This window comes from Carcharodon carcharias, chromosome 9 (genome assembly GCF_017639515.1).
Source record: "Carcharodon carcharias isolate sCarCar2 chromosome 9, sCarCar2.pri, whole genome shotgun sequence".
NCBI lineage: Eukaryota > Metazoa > Chordata > Chondrichthyes > Lamniformes > Lamnidae > Carcharodon > Carcharodon carcharias.
The window spans coordinates 172,897,364-172,924,774 of record NC_054475.1 but is presented as its reverse complement, the minus strand read 5'-3'; the positions used below and the strand labels follow the sequence as shown (position 1 = coordinate 172,924,774).

General features: G+C 46.1%; 1 long non-coding RNA gene across 1 annotated transcript; it reads right to left on the bottom strand.

The window, feature by feature from the left end:
• Positions 1–601: 601 nt before the first annotated feature.
• On the bottom strand, positions 602–27,376 carry LOC121281977. Its single transcript, XR_005943982.1, has 3 exons — positions 27,324–27,376; positions 12,748–12,806; positions 602–644 (listed from the first exon to the last, which is right to left on the bottom strand). It is a non-coding gene; the product is annotated as an uncharacterized LOC121281977 (long non-coding RNA).
• Between the last annotated feature and the right edge of the window lie 35 nt (positions 27,377–27,411).

Genomic DNA, 27,411 nt, shown 5'->3' with positions numbered 1-27,411 from the left:
GGTGCATCAGGCATCCCTTCCTGATGTTTCCGTGATTGTCTTTGCAGCTCCAACAACTGATTGAGGACCAAGTCCAGAAGCTCATCATCTGACTTGGGTTCAGCAGATTCCTTGCTTCCAGCACTCCTCTGAGTGCCAGTGTCCTCAGATGTCCCTGCCTCCGCCTGCTGTGGAACAGATTGTGTGCTGTGCTCACCAGATTGTGACCCTGAGGCAGCTCTACATCTAGGTCCCACCGAGGTGTGTGCCACTGTGCTGCTGGAGGGTGTGGATGAATGCCATGACAGATCTTCAATGGTGCAGCCCTCAGGGTCTACATCTAAGGTGCTCTTAGCGCTGGGGTCGGGGTCACAGTTGCCTGAGGGCAACATGTCATATGTGCCTATGAGAGAAAGCGGAAATTATCAGTGCTTGGTAGCCATGTTGAACACAGAACAGTGGACTCACGGTAGTGTTGAGAGACGGATCATGTGATGCAGGATCCTCATGTGGATGTTCACCACCAATCTCACCATCGCCGCAGGAACGGTCCACGCCCTCTCCAACCAGCTTCAACTCACGACTGTCAAATGGAATGAGGACCTTGATGTCTGGCACTCCACCCCGACCTGGGGCCTGTCCCGGCGATTGTGTGTGATCTTATCCTGCATAAAGACAAACGGTGAGACTGTGAACAAGGCGTATGCTAGGCCAACTGAAGAGGATGCCAGGCATGTGTGCGTGCTGTGTGGAGTCATGGACGGGATGATGAGGCAGTCTCCAGAGGAGATGAGGCCAGATGGAGATGTGAGGGTGAGTGAGAGAGTGAGTGGTGATATCCCTTGAGCTGGCAGTCAGTGAGACGTCAGCGAATGTGTGATGGGCTTTTGAGTGGGTGAGTTGATATTGACAAGACGGTTGCCTTACCCTGGCGGCACGGATGAGATCATTGATCCGTTTTCTGCACTGGATGGCTGACCTCTCGTGTGCAGCATTGACACTGACCACCACTGCCACTGCATCCCAAGCCAGAGTGGTGAGACTGATGGGCCCCCTGCAGCCAGAGAGGGGATATGGGACTTTGTGGTGGGCCTCCATGGTGTCCTAAAGGTGTCCCAGGGATGTGTCACTGAATTGGGGGACTGCAATCTTCCTGGCATTTGGGGCCATGTCTTCAGCACTGCTGTCCTGGGCTGCAAACATTGAGAAATGTGCACGGTGGGCTAATTGGAGGCCTGCCGTCCATGATCTGGGGTGTTTCCCGTGACTGCATAATTTATGAGGCAGGAAGGGGACAAAACAGCTTGAAAAACTGCCATTGTGGCCGGCAGGTAAAACAACTTTTTCAAGCCCGCTACCACACTTAGTGCAAATCTAGGATAATTCTGTCCTTAGTTTTAGGAAATGAATCTGGGCAAGTGGTCAAAGTAGCAGTGAGGGACCATTTTGGAGACAGTGACCATAATACAGTTAGATTTAGCATCATTATGGAAAAGGACAAAGATAGAACAGGAATAAAAGTTCTAAATTGCGTAAGGAACCTATTTTAATTTTTCTTGGACCGTGGCTTTAAAATTGGACAGTAGCTTTAAAAACTACCATTGCTGCAGTTGAAAGACATGTTCGCTAGAACAGGATGAGGAATATCTACAATGTTGCTATCCTGGAACAGAATGTGCTATAAAAGAACAGGATGATGAAGAAAGGAGTCCTGCACTAAGGGGAACTGCCTGACGACAGAGATAAAAACAAAAAACTGCGGATGCTGGAAATCCAAAAGAAAAACAGAATTACCTGGAAAAACTCAGCAGGTGTGGCAGCATCAGTGGAGAAGAAAAGAGTTGACATTTCAAGTCCTCACGACCCTTCAACAGAACTAGGTGAATCCAAGCAGGGGGGTGAAATATAAAAACAAAAAAACTGCGGATGCTGGAAATATAAGCTGGTTCAAGGTGTCGGGTGGGGGGCGGGGGGGGTGTTGGGTGGTGGGGGGAGAAGTGGAGGGGGTTGGTGTGGTTGTAGGAACAAGCAAGCAGTGATAGGAGCAGATCATCAAAAGATGTCACAGACAAAAGAACAAAAGAACACAGAGGTGTTGAAGTTGGTGATATTATCTAAATGAATGTGCTAATTAGGAATGGATGGTAGGGCACTCAAGGTATAGCTCTAGTGGGGGTGGGGGGAGCATAAAAGATTTAAAAATATTTAAAAATAATGGAAATAGGTGGGAAAAGAAAAATCTATATAAGTTATTGGAAAAATCAAAAGGAAGGGGGAAGAAACAGAAAGGGGGTGGGGATGGAGGAGGGAGTTCAAGATCTAAAGTTGTTGAATTCAATATTCAGTCCGGAAGGCTGTAAAGTGCCTAGTTGGAAGATGAGGTGCTGTTCCTCCAGTTTGCGTTGGGCTTCACTGGAACAATGCAGCAAGCCAAGGACAGACATGTGGGCAAGAGAGCAGGGTGGAATGTTAAAATGGCAAGCAACAGGGAGGTTTGAGTCATTCTTGCGGACGGACCACAGGTGTTCTGCAAAGCGGTCGCCCAGTTTACGTTTGCTCTCTACAATGTAGAGGAGACTGCATTGGGAGCAACGAATACAGTAGACTAAGTTGGGGGAAATGCAAGTGAAATGCTGCTTCGCTTGAAAGGAGTGTTTGGGCCCTTGGACGTGAGGAGAGAGGAAGTGAAGGGGCAGGTGTTACATCTTTTACGTGGGCATGGGGAGGTGCCATAGGTGGGGGTTGAGGAGTAGTGGGTGATGGAGGAGTGGACCAGGGTGTCCTGGAGGGAACAATCCCTACGGAATGCCGACAAGGAAAATGTGTTTGGTGATGGCATCATGCTGGAGTTGGCGGAAATGGCAGAGGATGATCCTTTGAATGCGGAGGCTGGTAGGGTGATAAGTGAGGACAAAGGGGACCCTATCATGTTTCTGGGAGGGAGGAGAAGGCGTGAGGGGCGGATGCGCGGGAGATGGGCCGGACACTTTTGAGAGCCCTGTCAACGAACATAGGTGGAAAACCTCAGTTAAGGAAGAAGGAGGACATATCAGAGGAACTGTTTTTGAAGGCAGCATCATCGGAACAGATGTGACGGAGGCGAAGGAACTGAGAGAATGGGATGGAGTCCTTACAGGAAGTGGGGTGTGAGGAGCTGTAGTCGAGGTAGCTGTGGGAGTCGGTAGGCTTGTAATGGATATTGGTGGACAGTCTATCACCAGAAATTGAGACAGAGAGGTCAAGGAAGGGAAGGGAAGTGTCAGAGATGGACCACATGAAAATGATGGAGGGGTGGAGATTGGAAGCAAAATTAATAAATTTTTCCAAGTCCCGACGAGAGCATGAAGCAGCACCGAAGTAATCATCGATGTACCGGAGAAAGAGTTGTGGGAGGGGGCTGGAGTAGGACTGGAACAAGGAATGTTCCACATACCCCATAAAGAGACAGGCATAGCTGGGGCCCATGCGAGTACCCATAGCCACACCTTTTATTTGGAGAAAGTGAGAGGAGTTGAAGGAGAAATTGTTCAGTGTGAGAACAAGTTCAGCCAGATGGAGGAGAGTAGTGGTGGATGGGGATTGTTCAGGCCTCTGTTCGAGGAAGAAGCTAAGGGCCCTCAGACCATCCTGGTGGGGGATGGAGGTGTAGAGGGATTGGACGTCCATGGTGAAGAGGAAGCGGTTGGGGCCAGGGAACTGGAAATTGTTGATGTGACGTAAGGTGTCAGAGGAATCACGGATGTAGGTGGGAAGGGACTGGACAAGGGGAGAGAGAAGGGAGTCAATATAATGAGAAATGAGTTCCATGGGGCAGGAGCAAGCTGACACGATCGATCTACCGGGACAGTTCTGTTTGTGGATTTTGGGTAGGAGGTAGAAGCGGGCTGTCCGAGGTTGGGCGACTATCAGGTTGGAAGCTGTGGGAGGAAGATCCCCAGAGGAGATGAGGTCAGTGACAGTCCTGGAAAAAATGGCTTGATGTTCAGTGATGGGGTCATGGTCCAGGGAGAGGTAGGAGGAAGTGTCTGCGAGTTGACGCTCAGCCTCCGCGAGGTAGAGGTCAGTGCGCCAGACAACAACAGCACCACCCTTGTCAGCGGGTTTGATGACAATGTCAGGGTTGGACCTGAGAGAACGGAGTGCAGTAAGTTCAGAGAGAGAGAGATTAGAAATGGGTGAGAGGAGCAGAGAAATTGAGACGACTAATGTCGCGCCGACAGTCCTCAGTGAAAAGATCAAGAGAAGGTAAGAATCCAGAGGGAGGGGTCCAGGTGGAGGGAGAATATTGGAGGTGAGTAAAAGGATCCGTTGAACGGGGAGAGGACTCCTGCCCAAAGAAGTGAGCCCAGAGACGAAGACGGCGGAAGAAGAGTTCAGCATTGTGCCGAGCCCGAAATTCATTAAGGTGAGGGCGTAAGGGTATGAAACTAAGTCCTTTGCTAAGCACTGAACATTCAGCGTTGGAAATGGGAAGGTCAGGGGGTATAGTGAATACAGGGCTGGGGCTGGGATTGGAAGATGTTGTGGGGACGGAGGGACAGGCAGGGGTGGAGGGTCCTAGATGGGTGTTGATGTCGATGAGTTGTTGGAGCTTGCGTTCCTTAGCACGTGAGAGAAAGAGAAAAAGTTTCTTGTTGAAGCGTCGGATGAGACGAAGAATAAAATGAAACTGGGGGCACGTGCAGCTTTGAAAAAGGGTATGGCGGTGCTGCTGGAGGGAGAGGTCGAGTGTGTTCATATGCCACGCGCCGCCATATGAACACACTCTACCTCCCCCTCCAGCAGCACCGCCATACCCTTTTTCAAAGCTGCGCGTGCCCTCAGTTTCATTTTATTCTTCATCTCATCTGACGCCTCAACAAGAAACTTTTTCACTTTCTCTCAAGTGCTAAGGAACGCAAGCTCCAACCAACTCATCGACATCAACACCCATCTAGGACCCTCCACCCCTGCCTGTCCCTCCGTCCCCACATCTTCCAATCCCAGCCCCAGCCCTGTATTCACTATACACCCTGACCTTCCCATCTCCGACGCTGAATGTTCAGTGCTTAGCAAAGGACTTAGTTTCATACCCTTACGCCCTCACCTCAATGAATTTCGGGCTCGGCACGATGCTGAACTCTTCTTCCGCCATCTTCGTCTCCGGGCTCACTTCTTTGGGCAAGAGTCCTCTCCCCGTTCAACGGATCCTTTTACTCACCTCCAATATTCTCCCTCCACCTGGACCCCTCCCTCTGGAATCTTATCTTCTTGATCTTTTCACTGAGAACTGTCGGCGCGACATTAGTCGTCTCAATTTCTCTGCTCCTCTCACCCATTCTAATCTCTCTCTCTCTGAACTTACTGCACTCCGTTCTCTCAGGTCCAGCCCTGACATTGTCAACAAACCCGCTGACAAGGGTGGTGCTGTTGTTGTCTGGCGCACTGACCTCTACCTCGCGGAGGCTGAGCGTCAACTCGCAGACACTTCCTCCTACCTCTCCCTGGACCATGACCCCACCACTGAACATCAAGCCATTGTTTCCAGGACTATCACTGACCTCATCTCCTCTGGGGATCTTCCTCCCACAGCTTCCAACCTGATAGTCGCCCAACCTCGGACGGCCCGCTTCTACCTCCTACCCAAAATCCACAAACAGAACTGTCCTGGTAGACCGATCATGTCAGCTTGCTCCTGCCCCATGGAACTCATTTCTCATTATCTTGACTCCCTTCTCTCTCCCCTTGTCCAGTCCCTTCCCACCTACATCTGCGATTCCTCTGACACCTTACGTCACATCAACAATTTCCAGTTCCCTAGCCCTAACCGCTTCCTCTTCACCATGGACGTCCAATCCCTCTACACCTCCATCCCCCACCAGGATGGTCTGAGGGCCCTTAGCTTCTTCCTCGAACAGAGGCCTGAACAATCCCCATCCACCACTACTCTCCTCCATCTGGCTGAACTTGTTCTCACACTGAACAATTTCTCCTTCAACTCCTCTCACTTTCTCCAAATAAAAGGTGTGGCTATGGGTACTCGCATGGGCCCCAGCTATGCCTGTCTCTTTATGGGGTATGTGGAACATTCCTTGTTCCAGTCCTACTCCAGCCCCCTCCCACAACTCTTTCTCCGGTACATCGATGATTACTTCGGTGCTGCTTCATGCTCTCGTCGGGACTTGGAAAAATTTATTAATTTTGCTTCCAATCTCCACCCCTCCATCATTTTCATGTGGTCCATCTCTGACACTTCCCTTCCCTTCCTTGACCTCTCTGTCTCAATCTCTGGTGATAGACTGTCCACCAATATCCATTACAAGCCTACCGACTCCCACAGCTACCTCGACTACAGCTCCTCACACCCCGCTTCTTGGAAGGACTCCATCCCATTCTCTCAGTTCCTTCGCCTCCGTAGCATCTGTTCCGATGATGCTACCTTCAAAAACAGTTCCTCTGACATGTCCTCCTTCTTCCTTAACTGAGGTTTTCCACCCACGGTTGTTGACAGGGCCCTCAACCGTGTACAGCCCATCTCCCGCGCATCCGCCCTCACGCCTTCTCCTCCCTCCCAGAAACATGTTAGGGTCCCCCTTGTCCTCACTTATCACCCCACCAGCCTCCGCATTCAAAGGATCATCCTCCGCCATTTCCGCCAACTCCAGCATGATGCCACCACCAAACACATCTTCTCTTCCCCCCCCCCCCCCGCCCCCGTCGGCATTCCGTAGGGATTGTTCCCTCCGGGACACCCTGGTCCACTCCTCCATCACCCACTACTCCTCAACCCCCACCTATGGCACCTCCCCATGCCCACGTAAAAGATGCAACACCTGCCCCTTCATTTCCTCTCTCCTCATGTCCAAGTGCCCAAACACTCCTTTCAAGTGAAGCAGCATTTCACTTGCATTTCCCCCAACTTAGTCTACTGCATTCGTTGCTCCCAATGCGGTCTCCTCGACATTGGAGAGACCAAACGTAAACTGGGCGACCGCTTTGCAGAACACCTGCGGTCTGTCCGCAAGAATGACCTAAATCTCCCTGTCATTTGCCATTTTAACACACCACCCTGCTCTCTTGCCCACATGTCTGTCCTTGGCTTGCTGCATTGTTCCAGTGAAACTCAACGCAAACTGGAGGAACAGCACCTCATCTTCCAACTAGGCACTTTACAGCCTTCCGGACTGAATATTGAATTCAACAACTCTAGGTCTCGAACTCCCTCCCCGATCCCCACCCCCTTTCTGTTTCTTCCCTCTTCCTTTTGTTTTTTCCAATAATTTATATAGATTTTTCTTTTCCCACCTATTTCCATTATTTTTAAATATTTTTAAATCTTTTATGCTCCCCCCACCCCCACTAGAGCTATACCTTGAGTGCCCTACCATCCATTCTAATTAACACATTCGTTTCGATAATATCACCAACTTCAACACCTCTGTGTTCTTTTGTTCTTTTGTCTGTGACATCTTTTGATGATCTGCTCCTATCACTGCTTGCTTGTCCCTACAACCACACCAACCCCCTCCACTTCTCTCCCCCCACCCAACGCCCCCCCAACCCCACACCTTAAACCAGCTTATATTTCACCCCCCTCCTTGGATTCACCTAGTTCTGTTGAAGGGTCATGAGGACTTGAAACGTCAACTCTTTTCTTTTCCGCTGTGCTGCCAGACCTGCTGAGTTTTTCCAGGTAATTCTGTTTTTGCCTGACGACAGCATTTTAATTGGCTCTTGACCAGGTGAACAGGGTTTTGTGTGGTAACAGTGCAGGAAGTACAGCTCCTAGCCAGCAAAGAGGGAAGACCTAAAACCTCTCTCTTCTGTGCTTTTAAGATTCCAGTAATTCTTTCATAATAGCTCGCTGGTTGTTCCTCAAATCTCTGTAACCTGCTTTCTCTGAAAACCACTATCAGGAGGAAAGGAGGAAAAAAAATCGCCAGTCGAGACACTGAAAAACAAGTTTTCAACCAGTGAACCACAGACTGAAAGTGCTGGGAGACCACCTCGTGTCATCAACAACAAACTGCAAGAAATTTGGAAGACCCATCTAATCCTGTACTCCAGATTGATGCTATTGAACTGTTTTATCTCAGCCTTAAAATCCATGCTTTGTGTGTCTTATGTGTGTGTGAGTATGTATTTGAGTATATGGGTTTAAGAAGGGGTAGAACTTAAGTTATAGAGTTAGAAGTTAGCAGTTAATATTTCTTTCTTTTGCCACTAGTTAAATACAATTTGTTCAATAAACAGTTATTTACTCATTAAGTTTACAAACCTGGTGCTCATATTCTGTTTACCTAAATTGGGGCAATCTGATAGTTTGATCAAATTTTTCACATTTGTCACAACACAGGGAACAGCGGGGCTTGACATTACAGTGCACTATCTCCAGTGAGTTGTGACAATTGGGGGAAGGCAAATTTTACAAAATTGAGAGGTGAATTAGTGAAAGTGGACTAGATACAGTATTAGAAGGGAAAATGGTGTCATATCAGTGGGAGGTGTTCAAAAGTGAGATTCTACGGGCACAGTGTAGACATCTTCCCACAAAGATAAAGGGTGGTACTGCCAAATCTAAAGCCATCTGATTATCCAGAAGCATACAAGGTAAGATAAAACAGAAATAGAGCAGTCACAAAAAGCTTAATACTGTAGAAAGCTAGAGGAGTATAGAAAGTACAGGGGTGAAGTAAAAAAGGAAATTGGGAAAGCAAAGAGAGGATATGAAAAAATATTGGCAGGTTAACTATCAATCACCTGAACTATGATTAGGGCGTGAATAGGTGTTGATTACTAACTGAAGCTTAACTAGTGTGAGTCAACTCAGCTCACCTCAGCTCTATTTAAGAAAGGGACTCTTCGAAGCACACGATCAGTTTAAGGTCTTTTTGTGGTTTATAGTTTGTATATATAGCGATGAGGATCAGGAAAGAAGGCCCCTAGAGTAATTGATTTAAAACGTTTAATTTAAAGGGATAAGTCATGGCAGGAGAGCTCAAAGCCGAGGTGAGCTCCTTGTGCTCCATGTGGGAAACCAGGAACATTTCCAGTGCCCGGGACCAGCATGTGTGCAGGGAGTGTGCCCAGCTGCAGCTCCTGGACTGACGGCTGGGGACACTGTGGAGCATCCGCGAGTCTGAGAGCATCGTGGATAGCACATTTAGAGAGGTGGTCATACCGCAGCTGAAGGGACTTGAGGAAGGAAGGGAATGGGTGACCACCAGGCAGTCCAAGGGAAACAGGCGCATAGTTCAGGAGTCCCCTGGGGTCCCGCTCACAAATCGGTACTCCATTTTGAAGGTTGATGAGGGCGCTAGTTCCTCCAGGGAGAGCAGACAGAGCCAAGCTTCTGGCACCACAAGCAGCCTGTCCGTACAGGAGGGGAAGAAGAGAGGAAGAGCAATAGTAATAGGGGATTCTATAGTCAAGGGAACAGATAGGCGCTACTGTGACCGTCAACGTAACTCCATGATGGTGTGTTGCCTCCCTGGTGCCAGGGTCTGGTATGTCACTGAATGGCTGCAGGGCATCCTGAAGGGGGGGTGTGATAAGGCAGAGGTCGTGGTACATGTTGGTACCAATGACATAGGTACAAAGAGGGATGAGTTCTTGCATCAAGAATTCAATGAGTTAGGCAGTAGACTGAAAAGCAAGACCTCTCGGGTTGTAATCTCTGGATTATTCCCAGTGCCACGTGCTAGTGAGCACTGAAATAGGAGAATAGCGCAGATGAATACGTGGCTTAAGAGTTGGTGCTGGGGGGAGGGTTTTAGATTTCTGCATCATTGGGACCATTTCTGGGGAAATCCCTGTACAAGCGGGATGGTCTACATCTGAACCAGAGCTGGGCTAACGTCCTTGCGGGTGGGTTTGCTAGTGCTGTTGGGAGGAGTTTAAACTAATTCAGCAAGGGGATTGGACACAGAATATTAGCAGAATAGGGACACATCATAATACAGTAAAACACTCAAGTCAGTGGGACTACAGCTACATTAAGGGGAGTAAGGCAAGGCTGGATGGCATCTACTTTAATGCCAAGGGTATTACAGGTAAAATGGAAGAGTTAAGGGTGAGGATTTACACGTGGAATTGTGATATAGTAGTCATCACTGAGACGTGGTTGAGGGAGGGGCAGAATTGGCAGCTCAACATTCCGGGATATAGAATCTTCAGGCGAGACAGGAGAGGGGATGAAAGGGGAGGCGGCATTGCATTATTAGTTAAGGAGTCAGTTACTGCAGTAAGGAGAGATGATATCTTGGAGGGGGCATCGAATGAAGCTTTGTGGGTAGACCTTAGGAATAAAAAAGAGGCAGCCACATTATTAGGTGTTTATTATAGACCCCCAGATAGTCAGCTGGAACTTGAAGAGCAAATATGTGCACAAGATGTGGAGGTGTGTAAAAACAATAACAATAATTATATTAGGCGATTCCAACTTTCCCAACATTAATTGGGATAGACATAGTGTTAAGGGCTTGGATGGAGTGGATTACTTGAAATGTGCAGAGGAGAACTGTTTAGGTCAATATGTAGAGGGTCCAACAAGGGCAAAGCTGGACCTAATTCTGGGGAGAGAAGCTGGACAGGTGGCTGAGGTGGGGGAGCATTTTAGTACAGTTTAAGCTTGTTATGAACAAAGAAATAGACAAGTTGCAAAAAATGTTTTGGATTGGGGAAGAGGGGAATTTAGTAAAATAAGGCAGGATCTAGCCAAGGTAGACTGGGAACAGTTACTTGTAGGGAAATCTACAGAAGAGCAGTGTGGGGTGTTCAAAAAGGAAATGGGGAGGGTGCGGGCTCAACATGTTCCCTCTAGGGTGATAGGAAGGAGTAATAAGCCCAGAGAACCATGGATGACCAGAGATATTTAGGATATGATGAGAAGGAAAAGAGAGGCTTTTAGCAGGTAAAAGGGGAGTAAATCAGCGGAGGCATTAGTGGGGTACAGAAACTGCAGGGTGGAGCTTAAGAAAGCAATTAGGAGAGCAAAGAGGGGATATGAGAAAGCTCTGCCTGGTAAAAGTAGGGAAAATCCCAAGATATTCTATAAGTATATCAATGGGAAGAGGGTAACCAGGGGAAGAGTAGGACCCATTAGGGATCAAGGGGGCAAGCTTTGGGTGGAGCCAGAGGACATCAGTAGAGTGTTGAACGAATACTTCACATTCGTCTTCACCCAAGAGAATGAGGATAAAGGTATCGAACTCGGGGAGAGAGACTGTAAGGTTCTTGAGCAAATTGATATAGGGAGTGACAAGGTATTGGAGGTGTTGGCAGGCTTAAAAGTGGACAAATCTCCAGGTCTGGATGATTTGTGTCCCAGGCTGCTGAGGGAGGCAAGGGAGGAGATCGCTGGGGCTCTGACACAAATTTTTAATTCCTCTCTGGCTACGGGGGAGGTGCCAGAGGACTGGAGAACAGCTAATGTGGTTCTGCTATTTAAGAAGGGTTGTAGAGATAAGCCAGGGAACTACAGACCAGTGAGTTTCACGTCAGTGGTAGGGAAACTATTGGAGAAAATTCTGAAGGAGATAATCTATCTCCACTTGGAGAGGCAAGGTTTGATCAGGGATAGTCAGCATGGCTTTTTCAGAGGGAGGTCATGCCTAACAAATTTGATTGAATTTTTTGAGGAGGTGACCAGCTGTGTAGATAAGGGTAGTGTAGTTGATGTAGTTTATATGGATTTCAGCAAAGCCTTTGACAAGGTCCCACATGGGTACTTATAAAGAAGACAAATGCACATGGGATACAGGATAATTTAATAAGGTGAATTCAACATTGGCTTAGTTGTGGGAGACAGAGGGTGATGATAGAAGGATGCTTTAGTGACTGGAAGCCAGCATCCAGTGGCGTACCACAGAAATATGTGCCAGGTCCCCTATTATTTGTCATTTATATAAACGACATAGATGACTATGTGGGGTTTAGGATTCGTAAGTTTGCGGATGACACAAAGATTTGCCAGGTGGTTAACAATGAGGTTGAGTGTCTTGGGCTACAGGAAGATATAGATAGGATGGTCAAATGGGCAGATAAGTGGCAGATGGAATTTAACCCTGAAAAGTGTGATTTGATACACTTTGTAAGGAGTAATTTGACAAGGAAGTATTCAATGAACGGCATGACACTAGGAAGTTCTGAGGAACAAAGGGACCTTGGAGTGTGTGTCCAGCGATCTCTGAAGGCAGAGGGGCATGTTAGTGGGATGAGGAAAAAGGCATTTGGAACACTAGCCTTTATGAATCGAGGCCGAGATTACATAAGTTGGGAGGTCATGTTGGAGTTGTATAGAACCTTGGTGAGGACACAGCTGGAGTACTGTGCACAGTTATAGGAAGGATGTGATTGCGCTAGCAGGGGTGCAGAGGAGATTCCCCAGGATGTTGCCTGGGATGAAACATTTAAGTTATGAAGAGAGGTTGGATAGACTTGGGTTGTTTTCGTTGGAGCAGAGAAGACTGAGGGGTGACCTGATCGAGGTGTACAAGATTATGAGGGGCATGGACAGGGTGGATAGGGAGCAGCTGTTCCCCTTAGTTGAAGGGTCAGTCACGAGGATACACAAGTTCAAGGTGAGGGACAGGAGATTTAGGAGGGATGTGAGGAAAACATTTTTACCCAGAGGGTGGTGACGATCTGAAATGCGCTGCCTGGGAGGGTGGTGGATGCGGGTTGCCTCACATCCTTTAAAAAGTACCTGGACGAGCACTTGGCACGTCATAACATTCAAGGCCAAGTGCTGGTAAATGGGATTAGGTAGGTAAGTCAGGTGTTTCTCACTTGTTGCTGCAGACTTGATGGTCCGAAGGGCCTCTTCTGCACTGTGTGATTCTGTGATTCTGTAAAGCAAAGAAAATTTAAAGATGTTTTACGAGCACTTTAAGAGCAAGAGAATAACAAGGAAAGGGTAGGGCCTATTAGAGATGTACATGGAAGCTTGTGCTCTGATGCTGAAAGTGTGGGCAGGGTTCTCAATGAGTACCTTCTCTCTGTCTTCACTAAGGAGAGGGATGATGCAGACATTCTAGTTCAAGAGGAAGACTGTGAAATATTAGATACAATAAGCATAATGAGAGAGGAAGCACTGGAAGACCTGGCATCCTTGAAGGTTGCTAAATCACCAGGGCCAGATGGATTGTATTGCAGGCTGTTAAAGGAGGCCAGGGAGGAAAGAATGGATGCTCTGAGGATCATTTTCCAATTCTCACTAGAGGATAGGCGAGGTACCAGGGGATTGGAGATCTGCAAATGTTGTACCATTATTTAAAAGATGTGTGAGGGATAGGCCAGAAAATTATAGACTGGTCAGTCTGACTCCGGTGGTGGGTAAATAACTGGTATCAACTCTGAGAGACAGGATAAACTGTCACTTAGATTGATCAGGGATAGTCAGCATGGTTTTGTTAGGGGAAAATCATGTCTTACTAACTTAATAGAATTTTTTGAGGAAGTAACAAGGAGGATTGATGAGGGTAGTGCGGTAGATGTTGTCTACATGGATTTCAGTAAGGCAAGGTCCCAGATGGCAGACTGGTCAGAAAAGTGAGATCCTATGGGATACAGGGAAAGGTGGCAAGATGCATCCAAAATTGGCTCAGTGTTAGGAAACAAAGTGTAATGGTCAATGCTAAGATAAAAGCAAAATACTGCGGATGCTGGAAATCTGAAACAAAAACAAAAATAGCTGGAAAAACTCGGCAGGTCTGACAGCATCTGTGGAGAGGAAGACAGTTAACGTTTCAGGTCCATATGACTCTTCATGATGCTGTCAGACCTGCTGAGTTTTTCCAGCTATTTTTGTTTTTGTAATGGTCAATGGATGTTTTTGCGAATGGAAAACGGTTTACAGTGGTGTTCCACAGGGCTCAGTGTTGGGTCCCTTGCTGTTTGTTGTATATATTAATTTTGACATAAATGTGGGAGGTAAGATTGGAAAATTTGCAGATGACACAAAAATTAGCCATGTAGTTGATAGTGAAGAGGATAGCTGTTGTCTCCAGAATTATATCAATGGTTTGGTTGAGTGGACAGAAAAGTGGTAAGTGGAATTCAATCCGAAAAAGTGTGAAGTAATGCACTTTGGAGGGAACACAAAGCAAGGAAATACTCGATAAATGGGAGGATGTTGAGAGGGGTTGAGGAAGTGAGAGACCTTGGGGTATATGTCCACAGGTCCCTGATGGTGTCAGGACAGGTGGATAAGGTGGTCAATAAAGCATATAGAATGCTTTCCTTTACTGGATGAGCTGTTGAATACAAAAGCAGGGATGTAATGATGGAACTGTATAACATGCTGGTTAAGCCACAGCTGGAATTTTGTGTAAGGTTTTGGTCACCACATTACAGGAAGGACATAATTACTCTGGAAAGAGTGCAGAGGAGATTTACAAGAATGTTGCCAAGGCCTGAAAATTGCAGCTATGAGGAAATATTGGATAGGCTGGGGTTGTTTTCCTTAGAACCGAGGAGGCTGAGGGGTGACCTAATTGAGGTGTACAAAATTATGAGGGACTTAGATAGGGTAGACAGGAAAGACTTGTTTCCCTGGCTGAGGGATCAATTACCGGGGCATAGATTTAAGGTGATTGGTAGAAGGATTAGAGGGGACATGAGGAAAGACTTTTTCATGAAGAGGGCGGTGGGTGTCTGGAATTTACTGCTTAAATCAGCAGTTGAGGCTGAAATACTCAACTCATTTAAAAGGTACCTGGATCTGCATCAGAAGCGCTGTAACCTACAAGGTTACAGATCAGGTGCTGGAAAGTGGGATTAAAATGAACACCCAGTTCCTTTTTTAATCTTTTTCTGGCTGGCATCGATAAGATGGGCTGAATGGCAACTTTCTGCACTGTAACTTTTCTATTGTTCTACTGTACCCAAGGATTGGAAGTCTGTGAACGTTGTACCATTATTTAAAAAGTGTACGAGCGATAGGCCAGAATATTATAGGCTAGTCAATCTGATTTTGGTAGTGAGCAAATTATTGGAATCAATTCTGAGAGACAGGAATAACTGTCACTTAGGACAGCACAGATATTCAGCATGATTTCCTTAGGGGAAGATTGTGTTTTACTAACTTAATAGAATTTTGTGAGGAAGTTAGAAGGAGGACTGATGAGGGTTGTGCAGTGGATGTTGTTTACATGGATTTCAGTAAAGCATTTGACAAGGTCCCACATGGCAGACTGGTCATGAAAATGAGATCCTTTGGGATACATGGGAAGGTGGTGAGTGGATCCAAAATTGGCTCAATGACAGGAAACAGAGTGTAATGGCCAATGGATGTTTTTGGGAATAGAAAGCGGTTTCCAGTGGCATTCCACAGGGGTCAGTGTTGGCACCCTTGCTATTTGTTGCATATATTGTGGAGAGAGCAGTTAATAAAACATACAGTATCCTGGGCTTTACTAATAGGGGCATGGAGTACAAGAGCAAGGCAGTTATGCTGCACTTGTATAGGACGCTAGTTAGACCTCAGCTGGCGTATTGTGTACAGCTCTGGGTACCACACACTAGGAAGGATGTGAAGGAATTGGAGAGAGTGCAGAAGAGGGTTACAAGAATGGTTCCAGGGATAAGAAACTTCAGTTATGAGGATAGACTGAAGAAGTTGAGACTATTCTCCTCAGAGAGTAGAAGACTAAGAGGAAATTTGATAGCGGTGTTCAAAATCATGAGGGGGCTGGACAGAGTAGATAGAGAGAAACTTCCTGCTCGTAAAAGGATCGAGAACGAGAGGGCACAGATTTAAAGTGATTTGCAAAAGAAGCAAAACTTTTTCACACAGTGAGTGGTTCAGGTCTGGAATGCACTGCTTGGAAGTGTGGTGGAATCAGGTGCAACCGAGGCATTCAACAGGGCATTGGATGATTATTTGAATAGAAACAATGTGCAGGGTTATGGGAAAAATGCAGGAGATTGGCACTGAGTCATAATGCTCATTGGGAGAGCCAGTGCAGAAATGACAGGATGAATGGCCTCCTTCTGCACAGTAACAATTCTGTGATATTAATGGTTTGAACTTAAATATGGGAGGCATGATTGGGAAATTGCAGATGACACAAAAATTGGCCATGTAGTTGACAGTGAAAAGGATAGCTGTCAACTCCAGAATGATATCAATGGTTTGGTTGAGTGTGTGGAAAAGTGGCAAATGGAATTCAATGCAAAGAAGTGTGAGGTAATGCATTTGGGGAGGGCAAGCAAGGCAAGGGAATATGCAATAAATGGAAGTTATTGAGAGGGACTGAGGAAGTGAGAGACCTAGGAGTGCATATCCACAGGTCCTTGAAAGTGGCAGGGCAGCTAGTAAAAAAAGCATATGGAATGGTTTCCTTTATTGGGTGAGATATTGAATACAAAAGCAGGGATGTAATGGTGGGACTGTATAAAATGCTGGTTAGGCCACAGCTGGAATTTTGTGTACAGTTCTGGTCACCAGATTACAGGAAGAATATAATTGCCCTGGTGAGAGTACAGAGGAGATTTACAAGAATGTTGCCAGGGCTTGAACATTGCAGCTATGTAGGAATATTGGATCGGCTTGAGTTGTTTTCCTTAGAACAGAGGAGGCTAAGGGGTGACCTATTTGAGGTGTACTGTTTCCCCTAGCTAAGGGATCAATTACCAGAGGTCCTAGATTTAAGGTGATTGGTGGAAGAAGGGTGTTACAGACTCAAAACGTGAACTGTTTCTCTCTCCACAGATGCTGCCAGACTTGCTTAGCTTTTCCAGCATTTTCTGTTTTTATTTCATTTAAACGTATCTGGGTCTGCATCTGAAGTGTTATAACCTGCAAGGCTATTGGTTATGTTCTGGAAAGTGGGACTAAAAATGGGCAACTAGTTTCTTTGTTTCTCTTTCATGGCTGGTGGAGACATGACAGGCTGAATGGCCTTTTTCTGTGCCTTAACCTTTCTATAGTTCTACCTTCCATCCATCACTTTGCTGATGATCAAGAGCAGACTTCTGGCCCAGAGGCAAGGACACTACCCACCTCACCACAAGACTTCTTTTTTATATCGCAATGAAAGAAAAATATTGCAGATGCTGGAAACCTGAAATAAAAACAGAAAGTGCTAGAAAAACTCAGCAGGTCTGGCATCATCTGTGGAGAGAGAAACAGAGTTAACCTTTTGGCCCAATGTGACTCTTCTTCATCTGAATGAGTATTGGATAAGCTGTCGGTACTTAAAGTTGATAAGGCACTGGGACTGGATGAGATGAATCCAAGAATATTGAAGGAAGTGAGAGTGGAAATTGCAGAGGCACTGGCCATAATCTTTCAATGTTCCCTGGATTCAGGGGAGGTGCCGGAGGACTGGAGAATTGCAAACATCATGCCCTTGTTCAAGAAAGGTTGTAAAGATCTGCCCTGAAATTACAGACCAGTCAGTTTAACTTTGGTGGAAAATTTCTAGAAATAATTATTCAAGATAGAATTAATAGTCACATGGAAAAGCATGGACTGATTCGGAAGAGACAACATGGGTATGTTAAAGAAAAATCGTGTCCAACTAACTTGGAGTTTTTTGAAGAGGTAACAGATGGTTGTTGAGAGAAAGGCCGTTGATGCGATGTATATGGACTCCTAAAAGGCGTTCGATACTGTGCCACACAAGACTTGTGAGGAAAGTTATAGGTCATGGATAGAAGGGACAGCAGCAATGTGGATACAAAATTGGCTGAGGGATAGGAAACAGAGTATTGACTCATAGACGTTTACAGCACAGAAGGAGGCCATTCGGTCCATCATGTCTGCGCCGGTCTACAAAGATCTGACTACACTAATCCCATTTTCCAGGGCTTGGCCCATAGCCCTGGAGGCGAGGGCAACGCAAGTGAATCTAAATACTTCTTAAATGTTACTAGAGTTTCTGACTCAACCACCCTTTCAGGCAGTGACTTCCAGACTCCCACCACCTTCTCGTTGAAAAAATTCCTCCTCAACTCCCCTCTTAGCCTTCTACCTCTTACCTTAGATCTATGCCCCCTGGTTATTGACCCCTCTACTAATGGAAAAAGTGCCTTCCTATCTACCCTATCTATGCTCATAATGTTAAATGCCTCTATCAGGTCCCCTTTCACGCTTCGCTACTCCAAGGAAAACAACCCCAGCCTTTCCAATCTTTCCTCATAGATCAGACCCTCCAGCCCAGGCAGCATCCTGGTAAATCTCCTTTGCACCCTCTCCAGTGAAATCACATCTTTCCTATAAAGTGGCGACCAGAAATGCACACAGTACTCCAATTGGGGTCTAACCAGCATTTTATACAGTTCCAGCTTAACCTCCCTGCTCTTGTATCTTTTGCCTTGGCTAATAAAGGCAAGTATCCTATATGCCTTCTTAACCACCTTATCTACCTGCCCTGCTACCTTCAGGATATGCACACCAAGGTCCCTTTGATCTTCAGTAATTTCCACGGTCCTACCCTTTATTGTATAATCCGGTGCCTTGTTAGCCCTCCCCAAGTGCATTACCCCACGCTTTTCCAGGTTGAATTCCATTTGCCACTGCTCTGCCCACCTGACCAGTCCATTGATATCCTCTTGCAGTTTACGGCTATCCTCCTCACTATTTGCCATCCTACCAATTTCTGTGTCACCTGCGAACTTCTTGATCATTTATACCTTACACTTTTAAATCCAAATCATTTATGTACACCACAACCAGTAAGGGCCCCAGAACCGAGCCCTGCGGAACCACACTGGAAACTGACTTCCAGTCACTGAAACATCCCTCGACCATCGCCCTCTGGTTCCTGCCTCTCAGCCAATTTTGGATCCAACGTGCCACTTTGCCTTGGATCCCAAGGGCTCTTACTTTCTTGACCAGTCTGCCATGAGGGACCTTATCAAAAGCCTTGTTAAAGTCCATGTAGGCCACATCAAATGCATTATCCTCATCAACATTCTTGGTTACCTCCTCAAAAAATTCAATCAAATTTGTCAAAAGCAGCCTTCCCTTAACAAATCCATGCTGACTATCCATGATTAATCCGTGTCTCTCCAAGTGTAGATATATTCTGTCCCTCGGAATTCTTTCTTGTAATTTCCCCACCACCGAGGTTAGACTGACTGGCCTGTAATTTCCTGGTCTATCCCTTCCTCCCTTGTTTAATAATGGGACAATGTTAGCAGTGCTTCAGACCTCTGGCACTTCACCTGTGGCCAGAGACGATTTGAAAATTACTGCCAGGGCCCCTGATATCTCTTCCCTTGCCTCCCTCAACAGCCTGGGATACATCTCATCCAGGCCTGCGGATTTATCCACTTTTAATGCCGCTAAACCCACTAGTACCTCCTCTCTATGTTAATTTCCTCTAATATTTCACAGTCCTCAACTCTGATGTCTATATCTGCGTCGTCCTTTTCCATTGTGAAGACCGACGCAAAGTACTCATTGAGGCCTGCACCCGCGTCTTCCAGGTCCACACACAGATTACCTCTATGGTCCCAAATTGGCCCTACTCTTCCCTAGTTATTCTCTTGTTCTTTATATATTTTTGAGAAACCCTTGGGTTTTCCTTTATTCTACCCACCAATGCTTTCTCATGCACTCTCTTAGCTTTCCTAATTTCCTTTTTAAGTTTCCCTTTGCACTTGTTATAGTCCTCTAGGGACTCTGCCGTATTGAGCCCTCGGTATCTGTCATAAGCTTCTCTTTTTTTCTTAATCCTAACCTTTATGTCCCTTGACATCCAGGGTTCCCCGGACTTGGATCCCGTCCCTCCCCTCCTTTTTCTTTACGGGATCGCATTTGCCCATACTCACGCTATTTCCTCCTTGAATGCCTCCCATGGCTCTGACACAGTTTTATCTGCAAGTAGCTGCTCCCAGTCCAGTTGGGACAAATCATATCTCATCTTAGTAAAATTAGCCTTTCCCCATTTTAGAACTTTTATTCCCAGCCCAACCTTATCCTTTTCCATAACTATCCTAAATCTAACTGAGTTAAGGCCACTATCTCCAAAATGCTCCCATACTGATACGCCTTCCACCTGCCCTGGTTCATTTCTGATTAGGCCTAGAACTGCCTCTTCCCTCGTTGGGCTTTCTATGTACTGGCTAAAAAAAGTTCTCCTGGATGCAACTTAAGAATTTTGCTCCCTCCCTACCTTGCAAACTAAAACTATCCCAGTTAATATTTGGGTTGTTAAAATCCCCTACTATTTCTGCCCTATTATTCTTACACTTCTCTGAAATTTGATTACATATTTGACTGTCTATGGTTCCCTGACTGTTTGGGGGCCTATAGTACACACCCAACAGCGTGTTTGCCCCTTTTTTACTTCTACCCATATGGCTTCATTTGATGATCTTCCAAGTTATCATCCCTCCTCACTGCTATAATTGATTCCTTGATCAATATTGCAACTCCCCCTCCTCTTTTATTCCCCTCTCTATCTCATCTGAATACCCTATAACCAAGAATGTTGAGCTGCCAATCCTGCCCTTCTTTTAGCCAAGTCTCAGTCATAGCTATGATATCATATTCCCACATGCCTACCTGTGCCCTCAGCTCACCTGTCTTATTCCTCAAGCTCCTTGCATCAAAATATATTCCATTTAGCCTTGCTAAACTCACTTCATTCTTAAACAAAAACAAAAATACCTGGAAAAACTCGGCAGGTTTGACAGTATCTGCGGAGAGGAGCACATTTAACATTTCGAGTCCGAATGACTCTTCATCAGAACTAAGGAAAAATAGAAAAGAGGTGAAATATAAGCTGGCTTAAGGGAGGGTGGGACAGGTAGAGCTGGATAGAGGGCCAGTGATAGGTGGAGATAGCCAAAAGATGTCATAGACAAAAGAACAAAGAGGTGTTGACGGTGGTGATATTAGCTGAGAAATGTGCTAATGGGGACATTTAGGGTGGAAAGCAGGACAAGCAAGGGACAGATAGCCCTAGTGGGGTTGGAGGGGGGGGCGGTATCGAAATAGGCTAAAAGGTAGAGATAAAACAATGGATGGAAATACATATAAAAATAAAGGAAATAGGTGGGAAAAGAAAAATATATATAAATTATTGGAAAAAGGGGAATCAGAAAGGATGTGGGGAAGGAGGAGAGAGTTCATGATCTAAAGTTGTTGAACTCAATATTCAGTTCGGAAGGCTGTAAAGTTCCTAGTCGGAAGATGAGGTGCTGTTCCTCCAGTTTGCGTTGAGCTTCACTGGAACATTGCAGCAAGCCAAGGACGGACATGTGGGCATGAGAGCAGGGTGGTGTGTTGAAATGGCAAGCAACAGGGAGGTCTGGGTCATGCTTGCGGACAGACTGAAGGTTAACTGTATTCCTCTCCACAGATGCTGTCAGATCTGCTGAGTTTTTCCAGGTATTTTTGTTTCTGTTTTAGATGTCCAGCATCTGCAGTATTTTGCTTTTACCTTAGTGTTTAACTTGACTGCCACCTCTCTTCAAGGAATGTCTACCTTGAAGAAGTATTGCTCTTCTCTCCGACAGGATTTCTGCCTGTCTCTTTTGCCTTGTTCACCTTCATTGCTTTCCATTTCTCTCCTGGTGTTGGACAAGGTGTTTACTAAAACTCGCTTTCACAGCCATATATCATTCCTCAGTGACTGTCTCAGTCTCCAACTTAACCCATGTGGACTCCAACTGAAGTTCCACCCTTCATGTTTCGCACACATCCAGGATTACAGCTATCTCCTGGACATACAACACTCCTCGGACTGTTCTCGTCGCATCCTGAAACCCACACTCAGTGCCACACGCCGCCATATGAACAAACTCGACCTCTCCCTCCAGCAGCGCTGACGCATCCTATTTCTAAGCTGTCCTTGCCACCATTTTATTCTTTGTCTCATCCGACGCCTCAACAAGAAACTTTGTCTCTTGCTTTCAGATGCAAAGGAACACAAGCTCCAACAACTCATCGACACCAACACCCATCCAGGACCCTGCCCATCCCTCTGTCCCTATCCCATCTTCCAATCCCAGCCCAGCTGTGTTTTCATCATACACCCTGACCTTCCCCTCTCTGCTGCTGAACGTTCAGTGCTCAGCAAAGGACTCAGTTTCATACCCTTTCACCCTCATCTCAATGAATTTCAGACTCTGCACAATGCTGAACTCTTCTTCTGCCGCCTTCACCTCTGTACTCACTTCTTTGGGCAGGAGTCCTCTCCCTGTTCAATGTATCATTTTATCCGCCTCCAATATTCTCCCTCCACCTGGACCCCTCCCTTTGGAATTTTACCTGCTCTTGGTCTTTTCATTGAGAACTGTCAGCGTGACATCAGTCGTCTCAATTTCTCTGCTCCTCTCACGCGCTCTAACCTGTCTCTTCCTGAACTTGCCACACTGTTCTCTCAGGTCCAACCCTGACTTTGTTATCAAACCTGCTGACAAGGGTGGTGCTGTTGTTGTCTGGCACACTGGCCTCTACCTCGAGGAGGCTGAGCGTCAACTCGCAGACACTTCCTCCTACCTCCCCCTGGACCATGACCCCACCACTGAACATCAAGCCATTGTTTCCAGGACTGTCACTGACCTCATCTCCTCCCACAGCTTCCAACCTGATAGTCGCCCAACCTCGGACGGCCCGCTTCTACCTCCTACCCAAAATCCACAAACAGAACTGTCCCGGTAGACCGATCGTGTCAGCCTGTTCCTGCCCCATGGAACTCATTTCTCATTATCTTGACTCCCTTCTCTCTCCCCTTGTCCAGTCCTTCCCACCTACATCCGTGATTCCTCTGACACCTTACGTCACATCAACAATTTCCAGTTCCCTGGCCCCAACCACTTCCTCTTCACCATAGACGTCCAATCCCTCTACACCTCCATCCCCCACCAGGATGGTCTGAGGGCCCTTAGTTTCTTCCTTGAACATAGGCCCGAACAATCCCCATCCACCAGTACTCTCCTCCGTCTGGCTGAACTTGTTCTCACACTGAACAATTTCTCCTTCAACTCCTCTCACTTCCTCCAAATAAAAGGTGTGGCTATGGGTACCCGCATGGGCCCCAGCTATGCCTGTCTCTTTATGGGGTATGTGGAACATTCCTTGTTCCAGTCCTACTCCGGCCCCCTCCCACAACTCTTTCTCCGGTACATCGATGATTACTTCGGTGCTGCTTCATGCTCTCGTCTGGATCTGGAAAAATTTATTAATTTTGCTTCCAATTTCCACCCCTCTATCATTTTCACGTGGTCCATCACTGAATCTTCACTTCCCTTCCTTGATATCTCAGTCTCAATTTCTGGTGATAGACTGTCCACCAAATTCATTACAAGCCTACCGATTCCCATAGCTACAATGACTACAGCTTCTCAAACCCCACTTCCTGTAAGGACTCCATCCCATTCTCTCAGTTCCTTCGCCTCCGTTGCATCTGTTCTGATGATGCCACTTTCAAAAACAGTTCCTCTGATATGTTTTGCTTCTTCCTTAACCGAGGTTTTCCACCCACAGTGGTTGACAGGGCCCTCAACCATGTCCAGCCCATCTCCTGCGCATCTGCCCTCACACCTTCCTCTCCCTCCCAGAACCATGATAGGGTCCCCCTTGTCCTCACTTAACACTCCACCAGCCTCCGCATTCAAAGGATCATCCTCTGCCATTTCCGCCAACTCCAGCATGATGCCACCACCAAACACATCTTCTCTTCGCCACCCTTGGTAGCATTTCACAGGGATCGTTCCCTCCGGGACACCCTGGTCCCTCCTCCATCACCCCCTACCCCTTAAACCCCTCCCAAGGTACCTTCCCATGCAACCGCAGAAGGTGCAACGCCTGCCCCTTTACTTCCCCCCTCCTCACCGTCCAAGGGCCCAAACATTCCTTTCAAGTGAAACAGCATTTCACTTGCACTTCCCTCCATTTAGTCTACTGCATTCGTTGCTCCCAATGCAGTTTCCTCTACATTGGAGAGACAAAACGTAAACTGGGTGACCGCTTTGCGGAACACCTTCGGTCTGTCCGCAAGAATGACCCAGACCTCCACTCCACCCTGCTCTCATGCCCACATGTCTGTCCTTGGCTTGTTGCAATGTTCCAGTGAACAGCAACACTAACTGGAAGAACAGCACCTCATCTTCCAACTAGGTACTTTACAGCTTTCTGGACTGAATATTGAGTTCAACAACTTTAGATCATGAACTCTCTCCTCCTTCCCCACACCCTTTCTGATTCCGCTTTTTCCAATAATTTATATGTTTTTCTTTTCTCATCTATTTCCATTATTTTTCAATGTATTTCCATCCATTGTTTTATCTCTATCTTTTAGCCTATTTCGATTCTCTCCCATCCCACCCCCTCTAGGGCTGTCTGTCCCTTGCTCGTCCTGCTTTCCACCCTTAATGTCCCCATTAGCACATTTCTTAGCTAATATCACCACCGTCAACACCTCTTTGTCCTTTTGTCTGACATCTTTTGGTAATCTCCACCTATCACTGGCCCTCTATCCAGCTTGACCTGTCCCACCCCACCTTAACCAGCTTATATTTCACCTCTTTTCTATTTTTACTTAGTTCTGATGAAGAGTCATTTGGACTCGAAACATTATCTGTATTCCTCTCCGCAGATACTGTCAGACCTGCTGAGTTTTTCCAAGTATTTTTGTTTTTGTTTTAGATTTCCAGCATCTGCAGTATTTTGCTTTTATCTTAGTTTTTCACTTCTTTCTTATCTAGCCTATGTTTCCTCTGACTTCCAGACTTACTAGCGTTTTAACATAAGAACATAAGAACTAGGAGCAGGAGTAGGCAATTCAGCCCCTCGAGCCTGCCCCACCATTCAATACGATCATGGCTGATCTCATTTCGGCCTCAACTCCAATTTCCCGCCCTCTCCACATAACCTTTCAACCCGTTACTAATTACAAATCTGTCTTTCTCCTCCTTAAATTTATTCAGCATCCTGGCATCCACTGCACTCTGAGGTAGTGAATTCCACAGATTCACAACCCTTTGAGAAAAGTAATTTCTCCTCATCTCTGATTCAAATCTACCATCCCTTAGCCTAAAACTATGGCCCCTCATTCTAGAATGCCCCACAAGGGGAAACATCTGTTCCACGTCTACTTTTTCTTTCCCCTTTAGGATCTTATATACCTCAATTAGATCTCTTCTCATCCTTCTGAACTCTAGCGAGTATAGACCTAAACTGCTCAATCTTTCCTCATAAGACAAGCCCCACATCTCTGGAATCAATCTAGTCAACCTCCTCTGAACCACCTGCAATGGAACTACATCCTTCCTCAAGTAAGGGGACCAAAACTGACGGGTGCGGTCTCACCAATGCCTTGTACAGTTGCAACAACACTTCCCTATTTTTATATTCTATTCATTTAGCAATAAATGCCAAAATTCCATTTGCCTTCCTTATTACCTGTTGTACCTGCATACTAGCTTTCAATTCATGCACGAGGACACCCAGATCCCTCTGCACTAACTTTGACTTTAACTTTAAATTCCATCTCAGCTTCTCTTCTCTCTAAACTACTTTTCAGGATCCCATACCCCGGTTAAAGGGTATTTTTTGGGCTGGAATAAGTGGAGTTCCTCAGGGGTCAATATTGGGACCCTTGATTTTCCTGATATAAATGATCTAGATCTTGGTGTGCAGGGGAAAATTGCAAAGTTTGCAGATGACACAAAATTTGTGAGAATTGTAAACTGTGAGGAGGACAGTGTAGAACTTCAAAAGCACATTGACACATTGGTGGAGTGGGCAGATAGGTGGCAGATGAAGTTCAAGGCAGAGAAGTGTGAGGTGATGCACTTCGGTACAAAGAACATGGAGAGTCAGTATAAAATAAAGGACACTATTCTAAAGGGTGTGCAGAAGCAATTTTAAAAAATCTGAAAGCTAGTCCCAGTAATGGTGACCACCATGACACTAATCAATTGTTGTTAAAAACCCATGTGAATCCAGGTGTATGTGTATATAAGTCATTAAAGGTGGCAGGACAGGTAGAGAGAACTGTTTCTAAAGCATACAGTATTCTAGGCTTCATTAATAGGGGCACAGGATATAAGTCTGTCCGCAAGCATGACCCAGACCTCCCTGAGGCTTGCCATTTCAACACTCCACCCTGCTCTCATGCCCACATGTCTGTCCTTGGCCTGCTGCATTCTTCCAGTGAAGCTCAACACAAACTGGAGAAACAGCACCTCATCTTCCGACTAGGCACTTTACAGCCTTCCGGACTGAATACTTAGTTCAACAATTTTAGATCATGAGCTTTCTCCTCCATCCCCAACCCCTTTCTGATCCCCCTTTTTTCCAATAAGTTATATAAATTTTTCTTTTCCCACCTATTTCCATTATTTTAAATGTATTTCCATCCATTGTTTTATCTCTACCTTTTAGTCTATTTCGATCACTTCCCCCCACCCCACCCCAACTAGGGCTATCTGTACCTTGTTCATCCTGCTTTCTACCCTTAATTAGCACATTCCTTAGATAATATCACCACCTTCAACACCTCTTTGTCCTTTTGTCTATGACATCTTTTGGCAATCTCCACCTATCACTGGCCCTCTATCCAGCTCCATCTGTCCCACCGCGCCCCCCCCCCCCCCTTAACCAGCTTATATTTCACCTCTTTTCTATTTTTCCTTAGTTCTGTTGAAGAGTCATACGGCCTCGAAACGTTAACTATGTTCCTCTCTGCAGATGCTGTCAGACCTGCTGAGTTTTTCCAGGTATTTTTATTTTTGTTTTGGATTTCCAGCATCTGCAGTTTTTTGCTTTTATAGAAGAGCAGGGAGGTTTTGATGAACTTATATAAGGCACTGGTTAGACCTCAGCTGGAATATTGTGTACAGTTCTGGTCACCACATTATAGGAAGGATGTGAACACATTGGAGACAGTGCGGAAGAGGTTTACAAGGATGGTTCCAGGGATGAGAAACTTCAGCTATGAGGAAAGATTGGAGAAGTTGGGACTGTTTTCCTTGGAGAGGAGACTTGATAGAAGTTTTCAAAAACAGAGTAGAGAGGGAGAAACTGTTCCCGCTGGTAAACGGATCGAGAACCAGAGGGCACAGGTTTAAAGTGATTTGCTAAAGAAACAAATGTGAGGTGAGAAAACACTTTTTCACACAGCGAGTAGTTAGGGTTTGGAATGCGCTGCCTGGGATTGTGGTGGAAGCAGGTTCAATCCAAGCATTGGGTGATTATTTAAATAGAAACAATGTGCAGGGTTATGGGGAAAATGCAGGAGATTGACAATGAGTTAAAATGCTCAGAGAGCCGGTGCAGACACGATGGCCTGAAGGGCCTCCTCCTGCACTATTAACAAATGTGTGATTCGGAAAATAACTTGCCGCTTCTATTCTTTTCACACCAGACTGTGGTTTAATTTTGAATTTAGCTCCCTCATTACCTGGGGGCTGATTGGCAGCGACAGCCTCAGCGTTGGGAACCAGGAATCCGATGACGTCACCCAGCGCCGGGTCACATGCTCCTGCGGA